The following is a 22,471-nucleotide window of genomic DNA, read 5'->3' on the forward strand; positions in this document are numbered from 1 at the left end:
GGGCCCCAAGCCTTGAGCTGGTGCTATTATTATTGTAATAGCCCACGCATTCTTGCCTGTATGTAGAAGCACATATGGACACCTATAGTGTACATATTTTGAGAATTTAATTGGATAAATGTTTTAAATTAGGGTAGGCCCCAGATTCAACTTCCATGATGGAAAAGAACATCCAATTAGATTGCAAAAACTGAATTGTTTCGCTGATCTTCAAAGATTGATATAATTGCAATTTAAAATTTTGATCCCCCTCCCCAAAAAGTTTGATTCTTTGAGACTTATCCAAGGTTCCTGGATACACTATTGCAACATTCAATGAAGAAAGCCGTGTTCTTTTAAAGAACTAACTACATCAGACTTGAGAATTTCCCCAAATTGGCAATGCAGTTTTGAGTGGTTCTTTTACTCCATGCTGCCCCTCTTGAACAATGTATGGATTATGATCTAGTTTGACTTGATATCTAGTTGATGGAAAGTCCTGGTATCAGTGTCATCTCCTCTAAGAAGCCCATCCTGATTCCTTCCTTTGAATACACAGGGCATTTTGTCTTCTGCCATTAGCCTTATTTGGCCTCATCTTTCTTTTTTTAATGTTTATTTATTTTTGAGAGAGAGAGAGAGAGAGAGAGAGAGCGCGAGCACGCGCGCAAATGGGGGAGGGGCAGAGGGAGGGAGACACAGAATGTGTAGCAGTCTCCAGCCCCTGACACAGGGCTCAAACTCACTGACTGCAAGATCATGACCTAAGCTTAAGTCGAATGCCTAACTGACTGAGGCACCCAGGCGCCCCTGGCCTCATCTTTATCCTGGCTTCTACCCTGTAAATACTTCTTGTATAGAAACTGCTGTAAAGTTTCCCTTGATCCCTCACAGGCCAAGTCCAGCCTGATTCATGCAAGCTGTCAACAAATGCGGATAAAAGGAACTGAACAGTCAAATGCATAGAATGAATTGCAGGTAAACTTTCCTCTTTGATTGTCTATGTTTTGGGGGAAGGGCACATTCTTCTGAGGACACTGTGCTCTAGTCCTGATTGGGTCCTGTGCTGCAGACTCCACTTCCCGTGATGGTCAGACAGATGTCCTAACCAGTCGGATTAATACTAGGAGATGAGATGGAGTCTGGAATGAGTGCAACAACTACATACACATTATCTGCACAATTAAAAGGCAGAAACCACACATTTGGTAGGATACCTTACTGGGCAACAGGTAAAAACAGACCATAGCAAACACATTTGTTGCACTGCAGAATTATTTCATGCATTATTACTGTAGTTCATTTGTTTCCTAAAAGATCATTTAAGGATTGTTCAACTAGTTCCCAAAAGGGAGGAGGAGGGAGTTGGAATCTCTTTCAAAGCAAGAAAGGAAGGGAGGTGGCTTTAAAGTCTGCATTGAATCAGCTTAAAAGCACATAACTTTATCCTTTAGTAGATATTAGGCCTATGCTTTAAAGGCAGGGCAAAACCTACTTGCGTGAAGAAAAAAAAGCAAATCAATCAATCAATCAAAAAAAATGTTTTCTTTTTTGGAAAGGGAGGGACTTCAAAACCCAAATGTGCCAAATGCCTCCTCCTTCTTGAAAAGCCCTCCAAGTTAGAAGCAAGCCTAAGAAAAACGGCTTCTCTTAGGATGCTCAAAGTTCCTTGCAGCTGATTATTTTTCAGGAGGAGAATTAGACAAAAATAATACAAGTGGGAAATAAAGAGAGTGACCTACTTTACAGGGGGGAAAAAGGAGCTCTGTGTGAGCGTTTTGATCTAATTGACGGTGTGGGGTTGCATGCCCAAATAAGGCGCTGTTGGTCGAGTCTGCGCGGGAGAGGGCCTATCTCGAACTCGAGCCTAGGAGAGGATAAAACAAGGGCCCTGGAACTGGTGGGCAGGGAACCCCAGTACACTGGACCGACTGGTGTTCAGAGGAAGTTCCCTAGGAGATTCCTTCTGGCTACAAAACCAAGTATGATAGAAAAGGACCGGTAGGGGCGCCTTTCTTTTCAAGGGCTACTTGCTGGAATGTGCGAGGGACCGAGGGACATCTGAAAAAGGCTGCTGGGTGCACGGCACCGCGCCAGGCGCTGTACTTAGGTGATGTTAGGGAAGAGGTGACTTCCCGGGGCTAGTGGGCCTCTCCTCTCCTTTGGTTTCCCCCCCGGGGGCGTCTATACCACGCCGTGGAGGGAGGTCTGCGAGCCCAGAGGAACCTGCTCACTGTTCCAGGCCTCATCGAGGCACAGGATCTCCCCTTTTCACCCAACGCTGTCTCGGGGCCCCGCAGAGTATCAAACCACAGCTCCTGGCTCCGGGGACTATTTATGTGCATCTGTCTCTGTTGGGCGTTTGCTGCGGGAGCCTCGGTGAAAGCCTCCCTGTTTTCTCGCGCGCGCGCCGCTCCAGCTTCTCCTTTTCTTGGATTCTCGCCTGTCTCCTCCCACAGAGGGAAAAAAAAAAGGTCACGTATGTTTGGAAAAATATGTAGGTCAGTGGAACATTTCCTGCACTGGTGCAAAAGGAGAGGAGGGCAGGGAGGGAGGGGAGGGAGAGGCAGAGCGGAGCTCCGAGGGCGCGCTCCTGGCCACAGCCCCCTACCCCAAGTGCCTCTGCGGGGGGTGGGGAGGGGGTGCTGCAATTAGCCGTTCCTTTCCATCCTTGACCCATTTTCCAGACCGGCTATGTTAGCCTTGGAAGCGACACCGATTATTTCTCCCCAGCAGGCGCTGTAGTCCTCCCTAGAACAGCACTCTCCAGCTTCTCCCCCAACCCCAGTGTCCAACTGCCCCCTCCCTCCCCGCCCCGCCGCCAACGCTCATTGAGAAATCGCAGTGGTCCGCTTGCAGAGACGCGCCCTGTGCCCGGGCTCTGGCTCGGCGCTCAGACCTGCCCCGCAAGGACGGTGTGGAGGGGACGACAGTCGTGTGCTCGTCCCCCTTTCCCCCCAACGCACGGGACAGCGGGGTGGCAGCGGGCTTGGCGAGGGTCTACACTAGGTAGGAAGGGAAGATTGCTTGCCACCCCCAGCGACAACTTTAACGGGACTTCAGCTGGCAGCCCCGCGTCCGCCTATCTCCCCTCTCGACCAGTTCACTTCTAAGCACACACACCCCCACCGCGCGCTCAGTTCCGACCCCGCGCCCCAGGCCGGACTTCGCCGCGCGTCCTGGCAGCCCAGAAGGGGCGGGGGCGGCCTCGGGCGCGCGGGTGTCTAGGCCGCCCAGAGGAGCTGGGGGTCCGGGGGTCGCAGGATGCGTATCCCAGGCTGGGTCGGGGCCAAGGCCCGGCGTGCGGCCAGAAGAGACCCGGCAGCAGGAGCGGAGGGAAGGAGGAGGAGGCGAGGGTGGAGGAGGAGGAGAGAGGAGGAGGGAGGAGGGAGAAGGGAGGGGGAGGAGGAAGAGGCGACGGCAGCTCTCCCCACCGGCTCTACGTGCGGAAGAGTTTGCCGCGCGAGCAGCCGGCCTCCTGCAGGAGCCGAGGGACCCGCGCGACGGCGGCCAGGGAGCAGCGGCCGCGTAGCTCGGAGACCCGCAGCCGCGGTGGCGGTGGCGGCGGCGGCGGCGGCGGCAGCGAGAGCAGCGCCTCCCGCCGCCGCCCGGGAGGAGCTCGCCGCGCCCGCTCGCCGCCTCGGCTCCCAGCGGCGGCGGCGGCGGCGGCGGCGGCGGGAGGCGCGTCTCCCCGGCCCAGTCCGCGCCCGGCCCCGCGGGGTCGCCCCGGCCAGCTCCGAGGTAAGGGGCCGCGCCTGGGGACGCGGGGAACCCGGGTTGGAAGTCCGTGAGCGCGGGGTCGCGGGACTCGGTCACCTGCTAGTCGGCGCGGTGAACGCGCGGGGCGGGGAGGGGCGCTCCGACACGGGGCTGCGCGGCGCGGGGGTCAGGGGCGTAGAATGTTGGGGCCCCACCCCCACCCCGGGTCCTGCCGCCCGGGACACCGCGTCTTGCAGGACTGCAGCGGCGGCCGGGCTGGTGTGCTCCGTGTGCCTCTCGCCATAGGAAGCAGAGGACGAGGCACCCCGAACCTCAGGATTTGGGGGAGCTCAGAGGATACTGTCAGGGTGGGTAGAAGCCGTGCCCAGGTAGCAGCCTGGAGGCTTGCCCAGTGGCCTCTCTGGGCCCCACTGCGCGCCTTCGCGAAGAGTGGGGAGCCGGGTAGCCCTGGAGGGTGCGGCGTGCGCGCCCCGGGCTCGCGATCTCTCTGGGTCCCTAGGTCGGAATTGTTTCCGGGCCCGATTGGGTACCTAGTCTGCCCCAGCATGTTTAGAGAGCGTCGCCTTGCCACTGCTTCCCAGGTTAGATGCCGTCGAGTTGATTTGATAGGTGTGCCCCCTCCCCGGGCCGAGGAGGAAGGCACACCTTTGACCTTTCTATAGAGCTGCGCAGGGTCGTTAACCAGAGGGTAGGGACAGGTGCCAAGGTGCTAAATTAAAAACTAACCCGCTCCTCTGCCTGCCACTCCTTAACTGCTCAAGGTAAGAAAGTTTGTTTTCAGCCTTGTGATTCATAAATAATTAGTAACCAGTTTCGTAGATTAAGCAAGATGGAAACCTTAAAAATACATACGCACTTCCAGAAAGTCTAAAAACTTCCAAGGTTGGATCCGGGAGTCTTTAGTTCAGGAAGTTAAAAGCCTCGGGACTCAACAGGTGTTCAGAAGGGGTCCGAGAGGGGAGAGCTCTGCGTGTTTGTCTTTAGTACCTGCTCCTTTGGTATCGTGCCCCAAATTCGTTGAATTTGTTGGCTTGTTTCTTTACAGGTATTGAGTAGTTATTAACTTAAATAGCAAAGATGAACTCATCATTTATGATCATTTAGAACCCAAACCTTCTTTTCCTTAATAGGAGGGTTCTCCCCGTTTGGACTTGCCAGATAATTAGCTTTAAAGCAGTTCCTGGCAAGGTGCACTCTGTCCACGAACCTCTAACACTAACTTAGTACCTGACCAGTGAATTGACTAATTATGGCTTGCATTAAAGCACAACTGCCCTTCTTGGGTGGGAGGCGCCGGTTCAAAATTCAAGGGCAAGTTCTAGCTCTTTCTATCACAAAGATTTCCTTAATGGGAGTGTTTGGCAAAAATAATCCCAAAATGTCTTTTAAAATAACCATCGAATAAATAAAATGTTTAAAAGCGTTATTCTGACCAGGGCCACTATTTTGCAAAAGAGAAAAAAAAAAATCTGTTTCATTACACAGCTAACCCAGGACCCATAGAAGTATTGGCATTTCTCAGCAGTCTACTTAAAGATTTAGTTAAAAATAAAGTGTGCAACATAAAGACATTCAATAATTGTCTTCCATTTCCCAGAGAGATGCGGTGTGTGGCTTAAAACAATTGTAAATGTGCTGCTTTTAGCCATTTTCTTCTTGGAAATCGATGCCTCTATTTATTTGCTGATTTGTCCCACTGTGCACGATCATAGAATTGGTTTTATTCCTACTATTCCCCAGAGTGACTCCTGCGGAGGTGAGAGAAGGGACTACATGCTAGAGGAAATATGTTATTAATAAAACGTTACCCCCCAAAGAGTTAACCATGCCAAGAAAAGAACCAAGTGAGGTTTTACTAATTAGTGTGATGAAAAAAATTCCCTGATATGATGACAGTGTTCAGATGGTGACTAAAAACTTCATCTTTATGTAGAAAATAACAATTGTTTTTAAGCTTCTTTGGTCCTTTTTGGAGTTTGGGTCCTTTTTAGTGTTTCTGGATGTTTAATAATGAAAACTATAAAGATAACAAAAATGGTAAAAAAAAAATTACATCATCTGATGTATATCATTATGAAGTTGAATTTATCCTAGTTTTTAAACAATCTTTCTTAATTCTTGGTGATCTTTATAGGTGGCTCTTAACCCTGCCACTTGTTTTCAGATTGTAAATTCAAAATTAGCGATTTGTTCAGATGACAATAATAATGCCTGCATATACATTTTATATCGCCATCTGTATATGTTAATTTTTTCAAAGTCTTGCTCTTGAGCCTGAAGGACCAAAGGGCTAAGTCCTTTTTGTTCATTTAAAAATTTTTTTTTAACGTTTATTTATTTTTGAGACAGAGAGAGACAGAGCATGAACAGGGGAGGGGCAGAGAGAGAGGGAGACACAGAATCTGAAACAGGCTCCAGGCTCTGAGCTGTCAGCACAGAGCCCGACGCGGGGCTCGAACTCACGGACCACGAGATCGTGACCTGAGCCGAAGTCGGCCGCCTAACCGACTGAGCCACCCAGGCGCCCCGATCTTCATTTTTAAAACAAGTAGATATCTTGTTCTTCACGTGAAAAGTCAGTTTTTCCATTGTGATCTGGACACTGATTGTCCCATGCTGATCCCATGTAAGCGGTGACATCTCTTTCCCAAGAGAGGTCAAATTACAAGGTGTTGAAAATAGCCCAGTGACTCAGTATTCTTGGCTGCTGTACACCAACGGTTTAATTGGCTGCATCAGAGAAGCATCTAATTGAGTTTCACATTTAAATAGTGGAAATGATACTTGATGCATTATTTGCTTACACAAATGTTTAATTAGCATGTTCCTGATCTTCATTCTATTTGTAGCAAAGAAGGGAGGTCAGGGACTGCTCATTCATATTCCCTGCAGCATCTCAGCCCTATGAGGCCTTGTTCATAATAGATGCTCAATAAATAGGTGTAGGAAATGAGCTGAACCATTGATGAGAGTTATCCAAAGGTTAGAAATTTGTGAGTGCTAATAGGATACTTAACTATGAGTAACTCTAGTTTAAATCTGATGATGATCAGTAGTACCTGAGAGCACTGAACAAACACTTACTAAATGTGAACACTTGTTTTAAAAGGGGAATTTTTTTTGAATTCTCTGGCAATGGGGACCACTTGGCATTGCAAACAAAGTAATCTCTTAGGTAAAGTTCCCCCAAAGATCACTTGAACTTCTGCGGGTCCTAAAACAATGTGTGGTTTCCATTTGATGATTCAGAATAGAAAGGAGAGAGCTTAACTTCTACACTGGTGTGAGAAAAGCAGTGTATTAAAGAGGGTGGGAGGTGTCAAGGATCACGCCTCAAACTTCATAGTGCGTGCAGTTTCCTGGGGACCTTGTTAGTACATGCTAACCCAGCACATCTGGGTCAGGACCCAAGATGCTGCATTTCTCACAAGTTACCATGCACTCTTGATGCTGTTGAAACACCAGCAAAGTTCTGGAATATACTTAATTCAGTTCAGCATATGTTTACTGAACATCTACTACATGGTAGGCCCAGGCAATGGAAAAATAAAGAATGTGGGTCCTCTCTGCCCTCTCATCAAGCAGCTGACTAGATGAGGAAGAGAGAAGGATTCTTTCTAGACCAAAAATGAGGTCCTGGACCAGAGAATGGGCCCAGGAAAGGGGGTTTTCTGATAGGGCTTCTACTTTGCTGACCTTGACCTCTATCTAGTCTTCTTGGAATGGAAAGCTTTGTGATCTGGCAGAAAATAAACTGCAAATGTTGAAATCAGACAGACCTGGGATAGCCTCCCTGCTTAGCTATCGTGTGACCTGGAGCAACCTTTTTTTAACCTGTTTGAGCCTCAGTGTCCTGGTCAGAAAAAGGGTGGGAATAATGCTTCGCTGGTCAGGTTGCTAGGATTACCAGAATGATTGCTTTCATTACTGTCAGTGGGAAAGGGGGGGCTGGTAGGCAAGAGAAAGGAGAGGTTCCTAAAATATTTTTCTATGTAGTTCACCAATTAGAGATTCGATTTGGTCAACCAGCAAACCCCAGGCAAGCAGTAGAGAACCAGGCTAGGGCTGGAGGGTGGGCAGCTGTGGAAGTTAATCAGAGGCAAAACGGAATTATCAGGAGCACGCACATCTCCACTCTTCTCCTGTAGTGCCCTGGCTTCTGGTTAGCCTTGGTGACACCCTGCTAGCAATATATTTACCTGAGGGTGTTCCTGGAGCCTAGCCTTTAGGTTCCAGTGATCAAGACCAACTGGTGTTTGTACAGTCAGGCACTCCTTTAAAAATCTGATTCAGAGGGAAGGGCAAGTGCCTCCCCTCTTTGAGGGGCACTGGTGCATTCCCTGGCAAGGCACTTTTAAGGAAGGATTAAGCCATGAGCAGACTTGCGGGGGGGGGGGGGGGGGGAGAGAGAGAGAGGGAGAGAGAGGGAGGGAGAGGGAGAGTCCTTTCCCATTTAGCTGAGTTAGCTGAAATTAGTGCAGGGTGTGTCCGAGTTCATCAGGCAGATGTTTTATACTTCAGGCTGTGAGATGATTGTTTCCTCTTGACATCCAGGGAAGATGGATATTCCAAGGCAGTGATCTCTATCACTCTGATCTTAGGAGGGGTAATCTGGGTGGCCCTCAAAATACTTCAACATTGCTCTACTTTATATATATATATATATATATATATATATATATATATATATATATATATATATATATATATAATATAAGGTATATATACTATGTAAGATATATATAATATATAAGATATAGGTAGTATATGTATTAGAGTTCCATTTATTATTTGCAAAGGAAATTTTACTGCTATCATTCCAGCTCCATGCCTCCCCACCTAAAATAAACCTTGAAAACCAAGTTGTAAGAGAATGCCAGTGGCCTTTTGATGTGTGGGGGAAGGAAAAGCAGAGGAATGACTGGAGCCAAGGCAGTCCTGGGGTTGGGGTAGAGGGGTAACAAGGAGGGAAAGGAGGGCAGCAAGCATCTGAGCACCCAGAATGGAGGTTAGAGCAGTGGCAGGGGCAGAGGGTGGGAGGTAGGAGCCAGGGACCCAACTTTGTAGACTCTGCTGCTGTGCAGAAAGCTGTGGAGGATTATGCCCCTGGGTCTTTGAAAATCATCCAGGCTTCCAGTAGACACAAGCCCATCTAAAGGAAGGTAAGGGGTGCCTGGGTGTCTCATTTGGTTAACCATTGGACTCTTGATTTCCACTCAGGTCATGATTTCACAGTTTGTGGATTCAAGTCCTGCATCAGGCTCTGCACTGACAGTGCTGAGCCTGCTTGGGAATCCTCTCTCTTGCTCTCTCTCTGCTTCTCTGCCCCTTGCATGTCTGCTCTCTCTCTCAAAATAAATAAACTTTAGGGGTGCCTGCATGGCTCAGTTGGTTAAGTGTCCAACTTTGGCTCAGGTCATGATCTCACAGTTTGTGAGTTTGAGCCCCACGTAGGGCTGTGTGCTGACAACTCGGAGACTGGAACCTGCTTCGGATTCTGTGTCTCTGTCTCTCTCTGTCTCTCTCAAAAATAAACATTAAAAATAAGTAAATAAACTTTAAAAAAAGAAAAGGAAGGTGAATGACAGAGCTAAGCAGCATTATTCTTCCAGCCTCTTCTGAACAAAAAATGGTAGTGCACAATTTCATGAAGAATATTTGTGCCCCTTGATCATCAAGATATGGAGGAGAATGTGTTTAAATTATCATTTTTATGTCATAAAAGTATATTTAATTTTTGGAAAGCCCAGAAAAGAGTGAAGAAGATAGAGATTACCTGCAACCTCAAGGTGTATTTCCTTTCAGTCTTTTTTTTCTATACATTAAATGTTTTTTAATGTTAGATATTTTAAAAATATGTATGAATAATCTCATAAAAATTTCAAATAATCCAGGACCATTTCTAGTAAAAAGATGACCTTCACAGTCTGTGTCCTATGTAAGTGTCATTCCCCTTTTTCTGCCTAGCAGAAACCTGGTTTTGCTGCTGAGTCTACCCTCCCTGGTCCATATGTCTCAGGAGTAAATCCTGATTGGCCAAAGCTACCCAAGTGAGCCTGCCATTCTTGCCAGTGATTGGCTCAGCACAAGCATGTGGACTTTGTCCTGGCCAATGAAGCATGAGGGTGGGTTACTGGCCCTTCAAATCAGGCAAGGAGGGAAGCAGCCCTTTTCTTCTGGATATGCAATGCCTGTAAGTGGGGCAACCATCAGCCCCCAGAGCAGGCTAGGCCAGGTCCCAGCTGACCTGCCAAAGAATGCAAAGGTGAAGAATTGGACTCCATAGTGCCCTTAGCCTTCTGAATTACCCAACGAGGAGTCTCTGCTTTGCGATGTTTGGGAGATCCTGAAACTGTCCTGACCACGTAAAGCAGGTCAAGTTAGGTTTTTGTTAGTTGTAGCCAGAAGCATCCTAACCGATGCACCACATACCTCTCCACCCTTCTCAGGAGATGAACTTGGGGGTGTAGTCTGCTAGTCATTTTCCGGTGCATTTACATATATACCCATATATGTATGTCTTCTTTTTAAACAGAACTTATCCCATGACTTTTATGTAGCGACTTTTTTTGGCATGAGAATTTTTTGGGTCATTTCTTATATCTACTTCATGCTTTTTAAAGGCTACATAGTTATACCGAGGAGTACGGCCGACACATAATTTAACTCATTGTTAAACACTTACTGTGCTTTGTTTCCACTTCTTTACTATTACATTCCATGTTGTCTTAACTTCCTTATCTGTATATCTTCGGGTACATTCCAAGTTTTTGTAAGTCAAGGGGTTACTAGGAGGGGATTCCTGAGTAGAGGGGCGCATCTGTTGGAAATATGGATAGATGCTGCCAAGTGGATGACTCAAATAGCTGTATCCATGCCCTTTCCCACCCACCCACCCATGTCTTAACCAACACCACACATTACCAGTCTCTTGAATTTCTTTTATGCATTTTCCCATGCTTGACGTAATGCTGGTTTTCTATTCTGGTTGCTTGCCTTAATCTGAGCATAGGCATTTCCCCATGTCATTAAATATCCCATGCAAATATAATTTTAATGGCTGCATGATAGTTCATGATAGTCATTTTTGAAGTATTCCAGTGGTTTGTGAGGACACAAAAGAGAATAGTGGAAGTTGAGGCTTTCCATAAAAACTAAGGAGACCTGATCAATCTTGCAATCATCTCAAAAGAGCCCTGAAAATGGTATTAGGAGACATACCCCTTCAGTGATCTGTTTCCAAGAAAACTCTTGAGGAGATGGCTTTCCATCAGACAGCAGGCTGCCTCTAGCATTTCTAAGAAGCTTTACTGTTTCTGGGATCAAAGCGTTTACACCCTGACCGACATTCTTTCTCTGAATGTACAGGAGTCACTTAAACAAATACTTTGTGCCTGACGCATAGCTGAAATGTGAGTTTGTTGTAGTCTTTGAAATTTTCCGCTTCTGCCAGGGAAGACAGGAAAGCAAATGGGATAGATGAAATTCATAAAAGATGTTCATCATGTTTTTTCCTCTTGTTAATTCAGAGAGGAAAATCTAATGTTTCCAGGAAGTTCCTGGGGATGGGACAATTCCATTTCCAGTCTTGGTCCTCTTTGTAGGCCTACAGTGCTTCAGGGAGCAGTTCAGATTTGTCTTTAGTGCTTAGAAAAGTCCGGTATTTTTTCAATTTCAGAACTAGATAGCTTCAATTTTCCACAGTTCCGTTTCACAAGATTAAGGCCTATTTGGAAATAGGCAGCAGGATAGATGTACACAGTGCAGTGTGAGTGTTCAGCCTGCCTGCTGATGCTGTGAGGGAGGTGGGTGGGCATTGCTTTGTAGCGGGAGAAGAGTTTTGGAGGATGTGGGTTTGCGGGGCAGGGAGGAGCCCATCCAAATGGGGTGTTTGCCGCATCAGCGCTTCCCTTCATGCCGTCAATGAAAGACACAGCCTGCAGTTCAGTCATCACTCACTACATGAGATGCCTGGTTTTCTGCAGATGGTGATCTAATAAAACTGAGGAAAACTTTAAAATCCCAGTTTTGGTGTGTGTTTGTGGTTGGAGTGGGGGCAGGCGTGTTAGGTGGAATGGTACCAAGAACGATTGCTGTATAGCTCTGGAATATCCGTTCATCTTAAGACCCAAAACAGAGATCGTTGCTGAGCTCGCCAAGGCTTTAATGGTCGGGGAGGATTTTATTTTTATGGCTTCGCCTCCCTTCCCCTTCACAGCGGTTGTTGGAGAGAGAGATGCATTCACAGCAGATTTGCGTGGCAGTTTTGAAGAGGTTTTATGATCTCTCGAGTTAGAGAACTTGTTTCTATTTCCAATCATAATGCAGTCCTTGGCTGGTAATAATCTCTAGGATTTCTGGCTCAGGACAAACTGATTTCATGTGAGGTAAGGAAGCTTCTTGCGTTGGAGCTGCTTCTGGGGCTTTCCCTCAATGCTTCCACTCTTGGCCTCTGTCTCTCAGTTCCCTATCCTGGATGGCCGGGTGGTCTCATCCCATGTGGTCCTGGGATCATGGGAGCACTTGCCACACTTGTTATGGAAGCACTTCTGGAATTGATGGTTCGCTAGCACACACCGGGTTTACTAAGTGGAGCTGGGGTGACGGTGGGGGACACAGCTCATAAAAGACCCTCCACCCTTGGACTGTCTTCTGTACTTTCATCTGATCAAGAAAGGCACTGCTTGAGATTGTGTCTGAAGAAGCCCAGTACCCCTCGATTTAGAGTTATACACGGCCTCGATGGAAACAGTGCCCTCCCCTGCATTACACATCCCATTCTCAACTTCCACCTTCTTTGCTGTCATTCACCACTCTCCCCACACCCCACCCCCTTCCCCAAGCAAGCAGACTCTTAGCTCCTGGCCGCCCTTGTCCCTCACTCACTCTCTAGTGAGCCATGGGGTACTCCCTGGCAGGGCCCCCAGCTGCCACTCTCTGTCAGTCCAGTCTTGGACACAGCCACCAAAGTCACTGCCCCTGTCCGTACATGTGTGTGTCATCCTGGGCCTGGGCTCAGGCTGGGTTCGTGAGCCCCCCAGGACGCCCAGCACCTCATGGGAGGAAGGTGGGTAGGTGTGCAAAGTGTGCTGTGGACAGGGTGAGGGAAGAACCTGTACTGGCTCCTGACTGCCACACACAACAGATGTGACCCACTCAACAGCGTCTAAGGAAACATGACAGCGCCCTGCTCCTTCCATGGGGCCTCAGAGCAATCCATGTCTGCCTCCCCACCTGGGGGCAACTCCTCAGTCACCCTGGCCCCTGAGTTCTTTGGAAACCTGCTCCACACACTCACCGGGACAGTTTCCTGGCTGTTCCTGCCCTGGCACTTGTTTGCTCTTGCTTGGCCAGGGCCTGTTGCGCTGGCCACACAACTTCAGGGGCACCATTCATTCTCCCTTGTGCCATGAAAATAGCCATGCTTAGCAGCCAGTGTGGCTCCAGTGTGCGCCACATTCGTTTGGATTCCTGCTGTTCAGTGTATGTGGACTTACGAGGTGGGAAGAGTCTATTACTCTTCCCACTGTACGGTGGGTTTCTTCTCTCTTTTGTCTCTCCATGGCTGGGCTAGTGGCATTCTCTACGCATGTGATGAGACTGTTCCAGCTAACCTGCTCCAGAGATCTGCACTGGCCCCTTACTGGCAGAGACCTGGGAAATAGTGGGGGTGCCTAACGAAAAAGACATCATGCTTCAAATTTTTTTAATGTCTATTTATTTATTTATTTATTTATTTTTAACGTTTATTTATTTTTGAGACAGAGAGAGACAGAGCATGAACGGGGGAGGGGCAGAGAGAGAGAGAGGGAGACACAGAATCGGAAACAGGCTCCAGGCTCCAAGCCATCAGCCCAGAGCCCGACGCGGGGCTCGAACTCACAGACCGCGAGATCGTGACCTGAGCTGAAGTCAGACACTTAACCGACTGAGCCACCCAGGCGCCCCAATGTCTATTTATTTTTGAGAGAGTTTAAGTGGGGGTGGGGTGGGGAGAGGGGCAGAAAGAGAGAGGGACAGAGGATCTGAAGTGGCCCCTGCGCTGAAAGCAGTGAGCCCAATGTGGGGCTCGAACTCATGACCTCGAGATCATGGCCTGAGCTGAAGTCGGAGGCTCAACTGACTGAGCCACCCAGGTGCCCCGCCCTTGCTTAAATTTTTAAAAGAAGAATAGTTCCTTTTGTGTTCCCCGTTTCTGTGAAGTTGTGCTGTGTTGGCGTGAGTTGGCTGTTCCCAGTGGCCAGCTGTTTAACCCCTGTGTACAAAATCTCCTGTTTCCTTTTTGCTGTGTGTCTAAGTATGTATGTAGCTCTATTAAGCACCAGAGTCTCATTTCCTAGTTTGTGCCACTTGGGGTGGTATCGTTAGGATGAACCTACTTGAGGCTGTGTTTGTGTTTTCTGGCAGCTTGGGTTTGACAGCTCTGGTGTGTATTGCAGCCTGTTTATAGGAGATACCTATTAAAACATTCAGGCTTTTCCTTGGCTATGGCAACGTTGACCTATGACCTGACTTTAAATCAGAGCATGTGAGCGGCCATCGCCATGGAGGCGGGCAGCATTTTAAATGGTTTGATGAAAGCAGTTTGTGGCCCGTAGCAGGAAGCCTTGGCAGCCTGACATGGTCACTGTGGCCAAGTGAACTTGGCAAGTCACAGACACCCCAAAACAGAGCCTCTTCATCCATAAAAGGGAGGTATTCATACTAAACAGTCGATATCAAGAGGAGAGATGTCCATAACAATGAGAAGTAGTAGTCATCTTTTTATCACTCCCTGCTGGGACCAGCTCATCCCTCAGACTGCCCACACACCACCACTGCCCCCAGGAAATGCCAGCCTCAAGGTAATTTCTTAATGAACGATGTCCTTGCTTTTTTCAGACAAGGTACACGCTAGCAATTAAAGACACAGTATATCCCAGTGTTCTCTTAAAAGCTAACGTCATGGGAAAAAATGAAATGCTCAAACTATAGAAGCCAAACACAGTGTCTTGGCAGTTGCTTGGGGTTGCACACTTTGCTTTCAAAAGCTTTTCCCGTTTCTAAGAACAAAGTAGCCTGATAACCTTTTGTGTCTGAAAATTCGGTCTAAGTCAAATAGACTCTGTGGATTCCCGTGGATTCTAAGATCTTATGGGATGTATGGGGCATCTCACCATGATAAATGTGACATGTGCTGTTTCTTCTGACCTCCTGTTTTTTCTAAAGAGGGTTGGCCTGCAGCCGTAGGGCTTAGCTCTGACCACCTGGAAGGATCCCGTTACTTTTCTCCTATGTCACAATCCCCTAAGGAGCAAGAAACCACCTGATTTTCAATGGAAATGGGAGTTTACTCTTTGGATTGGATGCACAGACACACACAGAGATACATACACACCCTGATTTTGGTTAATAAGCTGCTTTTGCAATGGAAGGAGAGGACCTACAATGGACTGAATGTTTGTGTCCCCCTAAAATTCATATGTTGAAACCCCAAGTCCCAGTGTGACGGTATTAGGAGGTGGGGCCTTTGGAAGGTGATTAGGTCATGAGGGTGGAAACCTCATGGATGAGAGTCACGTCCTTATAAGAAGAGGCTGGAGAGCTAGCTAGCCCTGGCCATGCCGTGTGAGGAGACAAGAAAAGGCCCCCATCTGCAACCAGGAAGAAGATTCTCACCAGAACTGACTGTCCTGGCATCCTGATCTTGGACTTGCAGCCTCCAGAACTGTGGGAAATAAATGTCTGTTGTTTAAGCCACTCAGTATATGGTAATTTGTTACAGTAGCCAGAATAGACTAAGACAGGACCTTGGTGATCCTCATGTTTTCCAGATGAAAATGAGAGGTTGCAAAAGCCAAGGGTCCTTTCCCTGCTCCCAGAACTCGCAGGTCCTGCAGCCAGGCAGGACTGCTGACCCATTCCAGAAGGTTCAGTGCTTCCCTTTCTCTGCTGAGGCCTGAGCATGATGCCTCTCCAGCTGAAATCCAGCCAGTCGGCAAGAATGAGGCTCCCTCTGGCCTCAGCCAGCGCACTCACTGCCCTGAAATCCTGGGAGGGAACATGGTAGTCCAAATGACCAGCCGGCTTCCCCCCAACCATTGTCTTATCTCTCCCTGTGTGCTGTGCAGCCCGCTCTCTGACATGAGCACAATAAGATAAGGAAGCCAGCGTCCTGGGGCAGCCTGGAACAGGGAGAAACAAACACAAGGCTGGACACAGACTGTCCACTTTGACTTCTGGAACCCACTCACTCTTGTGGGCACTGACATCCAACTTCCTTCCAGATAAGCAGAATAAAAGCACAAAGCTCACTGGTGTCTGTGATGAAGAATGAGATGTCCCTTGAACAACTTCTGATAGTGCTTCTCATGCATGGGGGACAGGCAGGGTCAACAGTAGGAGCTTCCCCCTGCACATTTTGTATCCCAAAGCTTTGTCACTGCCACCCCATGGGCATCTCATTGTCATTTTTTCCATAATAAATTAGGCAGCATAAACTATCATTAGGCCTAGGGGTTAGGGAGGGGCTACACCCAACTGTCACTGTCCCACACATTAGCTCCTTTGATTCGACAACCGTCTCTGGAGGGAGCACTATTTTATTCCCATTTTACAACTATGATACCAAGGCACAGAGATGTTAAGTGATGTGTTCGGGGACATTCAGAGCAAGCACTTGAATGTAGCCCTTTAAAGAAGGAGCAAAAATAGAACAGCCAGTTTTTGTTTACTTTTTCTGAAACGCCACTTCTAAGAAGATAGGATGTGTCTAAAACAAAGCGAGCATCTTGAACATGACTTCTGTAGCTTACGCGGCTGTCCTGAGCTTGAGGTTGTTGTGTGGTGGCTGGGTTCACCCTGTGGTTTGACAACAACTCTGATTTGTTGTCCGAGTTCAACCCGGCCCTCAGGAAGAGGAGACTGCGTGTCAAAGGCCATAAAGAAGGAAAGCTGGCAGGAAAAGCGTTTTTAGGGCAAAATCGTTATTCTGTTCTTTGCCATCTTTTAGTAGCTAACTGCTTTTCAAAATTATTTCTTTAGCTGTAATGAGTACTGTTAAATCAGGACACTCCTTGTGTCTTTCCTCATTTTCTCTGGAGTCAGGTATGTCTTTCTTTAGCTGAGAGCAACAGAGAAGTCAGCATGAAAAGGTCAGGGCCAGCTAGCACTTTTGTGAAACATCATTTCACCTGAGTCTCATCAACCCCGGGGCCTAGAAAACCAGCAGCTGACTGGTTGGTGGAGAAGCCTCCCCCAAATCGCCCAGGGTTCACCCAGAGTGTGTTTTCCCACATGCTTCCCCTCCACATGTAAGTGTGAACCTCAGCACTCAGTGAATGTGAAGGAAAATACATGCAGGCAAGGTATTGAAGAGTTTTTGGTGTTTTTTTTTTTTAACATTTATTTATTTTTGAGAGAGAGAGAGAGAGAGAACGAGTGGGGAAGGGGCAGAGAGAGGGAGTATCGGAGGCAGGCTCCACGCTGTGAGCACAGAGCCCAATCCGGGGCTTGAACTCCTGAACTGTGAGATCCTGACCTGAGCCCAAATCAAGAGTCAGCTGCTTAACTGAGCCACCCGGACACCCCCAAGGTATTGAAGAGTTTTGAATAACAGGGTTTGACTCCTGGCGGGGGCATCTGTGAAGCGGCTCCCCTCCCTCTGCCAGCTTTGGGTGGCTGTGGGCCCAGGTGTTGGGCTCGTCTTGGGGGTGGAGCCTCGAGGAGCCCTGTCAGATCACTTGGGTCTCTGTCTTGCTGCTCCCACCACCGATAGAATCAGAAGCAGAAGCCCAAATGAGCATCAGTAAGGTCATTCAGTCTATCCCATGATTGGCATACGTGGGCACACACATGAAATCAGATTCATTCTAGTCCCTGTTTGTACCACACCCACACCAAAGAAGCAGGATTAGCCATCCAGGACCTTCTCGGAATGAGTGTTATTATGCTGACGTGATAAATGTTTCTTTTGTCACCAGAATCCTTTAATAACATCTATCTGATTTATTCTGGGCTGCGTATTATTTCAGAGAGCTCTAAAACAAACTGATTTAGGATGGTTTTTCAGCTATGGAGAGTTAAATTTGTGCCTTGGATGATGACGACAGGGGATGGAGGGATTGGGATTGCTTCTTTTCATGTCTGGCCGTGAATTTATATGAGCGGGAGTTAACTCTTATTGAAGGGGCACTTGAATTCTGATCACACAGGTAGGTTGTACCAGGTCAATTTCCTCCTTCATCCGTTCCACATACGCAGAATTTTGGTGTCTCGGTTTCAACATTTCTCTGGTTCTTCGGTGTTGCCTTTTGCTCCTAACATGAAGTCACGTCCCCAGGCCGCAAGAGCAGTGTCAGAAGAAAGAGAGGTATGGGGTTTGGGAGGAATAGTTCTTTCCATCTTTCTCAGATGGGGAAAAGTGGGGTTGGAACTATGGAAGAACTTTAGAAAGAATATGAGGTGAGGTCTGTAAATTCTGAAATGTGGTATTCCTCTTAGTTCTGGGGCAGATTTTTCAGATTTTTAATTTTCCAATTAAAAACAACAGTACCTTTAAGCATTTTAGTATAGCTTAACTGGTGGCAGCACTTGTATTGCTAATTCTAGTAAATTATGATGCTCACAGACACCTGAGTCATTTGGCTAGGCCCCCTCATCCTTCCAGAAGTTATTAGTGTTCTAGGGCAAACCTCGTATCCCAAGGAGATTCTTTCCACCCAAAGTAGAAGCGTGAATTCACTTGAATTCAGGCAGAGGAGATAATTGATTCCAATAACTTGGGGCCCATACTGGATCTATTTTATATTCTGTCTAAAAGTTAGGCTGTAAAATGCCATATTTACCCCAATGTCCTATTCTCTATATTATACCTAACCACAGGTTTCCAGCCTTAAGATAAACAATTTGCATTTTGCTTTTGCAATTTCCTCTTTCCGTAACTATCAAGAAACTTCTGGGAAGTCTGTGGGGTTAGCTTCTAATCTGCTAGAACAGTCTTATCCCCAGCTTTGAATCTTATGGCAGTCTCCCCAAGAGGAGAGTCGGGGCTGTGGAGCTGAAAGAGAGCTTAGAGGTCAGGCCACCAGGACCATCATTTTACAGAAGGGGAAACTGAGGCTGGGGTTTGGTGATGGCAGAGCCCAGCACAGAAATAGGTCTTCACCCTCCTGGCACAAGGTCATCATCCACCCGATCCCATGCCTCACTTTACCTGTCTTTCCATGCAGGTGCTGACCATTTTACAAATAGGAACAGGATTGTAGTGAAATAAAAGACAAATATACAGTATATTTCAAGTCCCCAGATTGCCACCATTGGCTTACCTTATTATTATGATTCCCATAAGTTGTAACGATAAACATTTAAAATTTGCTTTTCATGGTTGTATGCACTGATTTCACTTCTTTGCCTTGAAGATGAATTTGCATAGTCAGTGGGTTGAGATGGACAGACCAGTGCAGGGCCAGGAGACCCCTGCTCTAGCCCCTTGTAGCCATGGGGGAGTACTTCATTTCTGAGAAGTTGAGAATATGAGGCCCATCTTCCAAAAAGCATTTGTGTGATGATCAAATGAATCAATTGATGGTGAACACATTCTCTTTTTTTAAATATTTATTTATTTTTGAGAGAGAGAGAGAGAGACAGAGCATAAGTAGAGGAGGGGCAGAGAGAGAGAGACAGAATCTGAAGCAGGCTCCAGGCTCTGAGCTGTCAGCACAGTCCCATGCGGGGCTTGAAACCATGAACCCATGAACCAACTGAGCCACCCAGGCACCCCAAGGGTGAACACATTCTAAAAATAGTTAGTGCCTGAGAAATGTAAGGGATGCCTCTATCCACTGCTTTGGAGATGTTATTTTTTAATATGTAAAAAAAAAATTAAGTTTTAGATTTGTTTTTGTGGTTTAATGCAGATTATTTTTATGGTCCTTCCAATAAAAGAGATCTCCTTCCATTTCCTTTTTATCCAAAATCGACACCAAGTGTGTCTAGAACTTTTGTTTTATATCCTTTAAGAATGTTTGTGCTTGACTGTAAACAATCTTTGAACAGTAGTTAAAGGAATATATACTTATCACTTTTTTGCTTTGGGGCCAAATTAAGGATTGATTAAAAACTCATGCTTGGTAGCGATAGAGTATATTAATGAAAACTGGTTTCATCTATATCCTGGGAGTATATCCTGGCCCTTTACCCATGCTGTTACCTCTGTCTGGAACACTCTTTCTGTCCTCCTCACCTGCTGACTCTGGTTCACGCTTTAAGACTCAGCTCTGGTTTCTAAGAGCCTGATGTCTGCCCTCTGGGGTCCCATAGAACGTCTTGCTTGTGTTCTCACGGCAGCACCTTAGTTTAAAGTTTCAAAGTTACCAGCTTCTGCGGCTTACTCCCCGCTTGTCAGGTTCCCGGGAGTGGAGATCAAATCTTGTTTGTTTTGTCTTTTAAGAGCTGCTGTATAAGAGACATCCTCCATCAGCGTTTATTGAACTGAACCAAAGGACAGGAAGCCTCTATCATTTGAACCAAGACCGACTTTTAAAAAGTTGCATCATTCAGTTGCTTTTATGTTCTTGAGATATTCCAGTGTATTAAAGTTCTCTTCTCGGCCAAGGGCTAATTCTTGTGTTCAGAGGCCCTGGGTCCTCAAAACCTTCTAATGCTTCCTGCTGGCGGCTGCTTCATACCCCAGACAACCTTCTCTCGATGGCCTCTCTTCTTGTCCTTTTTTTTTTTTAAATGTCTATTTGTTTTGAGAGAGAGAGAGAGAGAGAGAGAGAGAGAGAATAAGCAGGGAAGGGGGAGAGAGAATCGCAAGCAGGCTCTATGCCGTCAGTGCAGAGCCCTACACGGGGCTTGATCTCACTAACCGTGAGATCATGACATGAGGCGAAATCAAGAGTCAGACTCTTAACCAACCCACACACCTTGCTGTCTTCTCATCTTAAGCTGCTACAGCCTGATGTTCCTGAGGCTTTGGGGTTTAGAATCTGGCATCCCAGATATGATATCTCAGAGAACATTGGATGCCTGTGAAAACACATGTCCCATAGTGGTGGGGCACAGAACACTGTCAACCATGTCCATCAAAGAAGGTCACATGTGATAAGTGAAAACACGTGACAAATGACAGCCTGATTCCATTTTAGTTACAAAAATGGATAAATGGAAGGACTAAGCTATCTGTTACAATTCAGGGGCTTGGGGTCAGGCCCCTGCTCTACTCCGTCCAGCTCTGCAGCTTTGGAAAGTTGCTGGAACATGGTACCTCCATTTCTTCCCCTGGAAAATAGGGGTGTGATAGTGCCAGCTTCATGGTGTTGATCTGAGGATTCACTGAGATGGTATATCATCTAGGATTGCGCCTGATATTCAGTAAGTAGGCAGTACCTATTAGTTGTCACTATTAAGTTTTCTTCAGTGAACATTTATGTTCATGCCAATTGTACCTAAGAAAATTGTGGAGAAAGTGTTAAAAGTTAAGAGAAAGAAAGCAAACAGTCCCTATCTGTGTGGCTGGGATCTTGCTGGAGGACTGGGTAGGGGAATGGCCAGGATGGGCTGCTGTGTCCATTGACTAAGGGTTGGAACATTCCATAGCCAGAGTGATCCTGCAGAAAGACACACACACAGTTAAGCCCCAGGTGCCAGGGAGACTAGAGTGCTGTCTCCCTAAGTATTTACTGTCCAAAGGGATAAATCCCAGACCTTGGAGACATCTCTGGGTTATAGAAGCCCAGACACATGGGACTCTCTGACCCCTCGAGTGATTTCATATCCAAAAAGGTCAAGGTAAGAATCCAGGGCCCTTTTTATCTCATTTCCAAGGAGCAAAGGTTTCTCTTCCTCCTTTCTTGACAGAGAGAGGGGCAGTTACTTCTTTCCCGTATGTAAGCAGAGAAATCCTTTTGTGTTCCATCCCTCATCTCTGGCATGTAATCTGTACCTATGCAGAATGTCCCCATAGTCTCTCATCACCTTGCCTGGGGTCAAGGTGTGGGGGCTGATGCTGTAGCATCACTGGCTATTGGTCTAGACATCAGTGTCAGGAAAGAGCTGTCTTGTGTTTCTGCAACATTCACATATATAAAGTACATAACCATACAAGCGGGTAACATCTCAGACCCTGCACAGTTTGACAAACAGGCCGTATAACTGGGCACTGGGAACACCACTGACCCAGAGAAACTCATGTCCTGTCTCTGGGACACATTTAAGGAATGAGGGAACTAGGTCAGCACAGCCCACAGGGGACATGGGCAGGACCAGGAAGCTCCAGGTGGCCTCACCAGTACTCCTTCTTTTAGAAGAGCCACCCTATACATGAATAAGCAGCCAATTTTTACAAATTGTTGCTGGATTCTTTTACAGAACAGTACAGTCCTAATGAAAGGGCTCTGTCCCAAGCTGTTCCTGAAAGAAGTAGAGAATGCTGGCGTCTCCTGGCATTTCCGTGTCTGATCAGCCTCATCTGGGAATTTAATCCATTTTCTGATCAAAGTCCAAAGTCTCTGTTTTGCTCCAGCTTTAATCATTGGCTGTAAAGACTCCCTGCTATTTCACTCACTCACACACACACTCACACACACACACACACACACACACACACACACACACACATTCAAATCAGGTTACAGGCAAATAGTGATTTAGTTTTGAGGGTTGGGGGGGTTGGGTAGGGAGTACACATCCAGATAAATAAGCAATCAGTACCTTCATTATGGGCAGATGTTTTGGCAATCTCAGGTAAAAGTTAATGTTTCCAGAATGTTGGGAATATTTTATTCTATAT

At 47.0% G+C, this 22,471-nt stretch overlaps 1 protein-coding gene across 4 annotated transcripts in view; it reads left to right on the plus strand.

The window, feature by feature from the left end:
- Window positions 1-3,364: 3,364 nt before the first annotated feature.
- NPAS2 (neuronal PAS domain protein 2) overlaps window positions 3,365-22,471 on the plus strand; it is a 159,213-nt gene continuing 140,106 nt past the window's right edge. For 3 of the 4 annotated variants that reach the window (XM_078444374.2, XM_078444376.2, XM_078444377.2), the window contains exon 1: window positions 3,365-3,720. The gene's annotated coding sequence lies outside the window, so the exon portion shown is untranslated. Of the gene's footprint in view, window positions 3,721-3,994; window positions 4,461-22,471 lie in introns of those variants that run through there. The other variant, XM_078444375.2, reaches the window with a different exon arrangement.

The sequence above is a fragment of the Panthera onca genome, chromosome A3 (assembly GCF_046562875.1).
Source record: "Panthera onca isolate mPanOnc1 chromosome A3, mPanOnc1 haplotype 2, whole genome shotgun sequence".
Lineage (NCBI taxonomy): Eukaryota > Metazoa > Chordata > Mammalia > Carnivora > Felidae > Panthera > Panthera onca.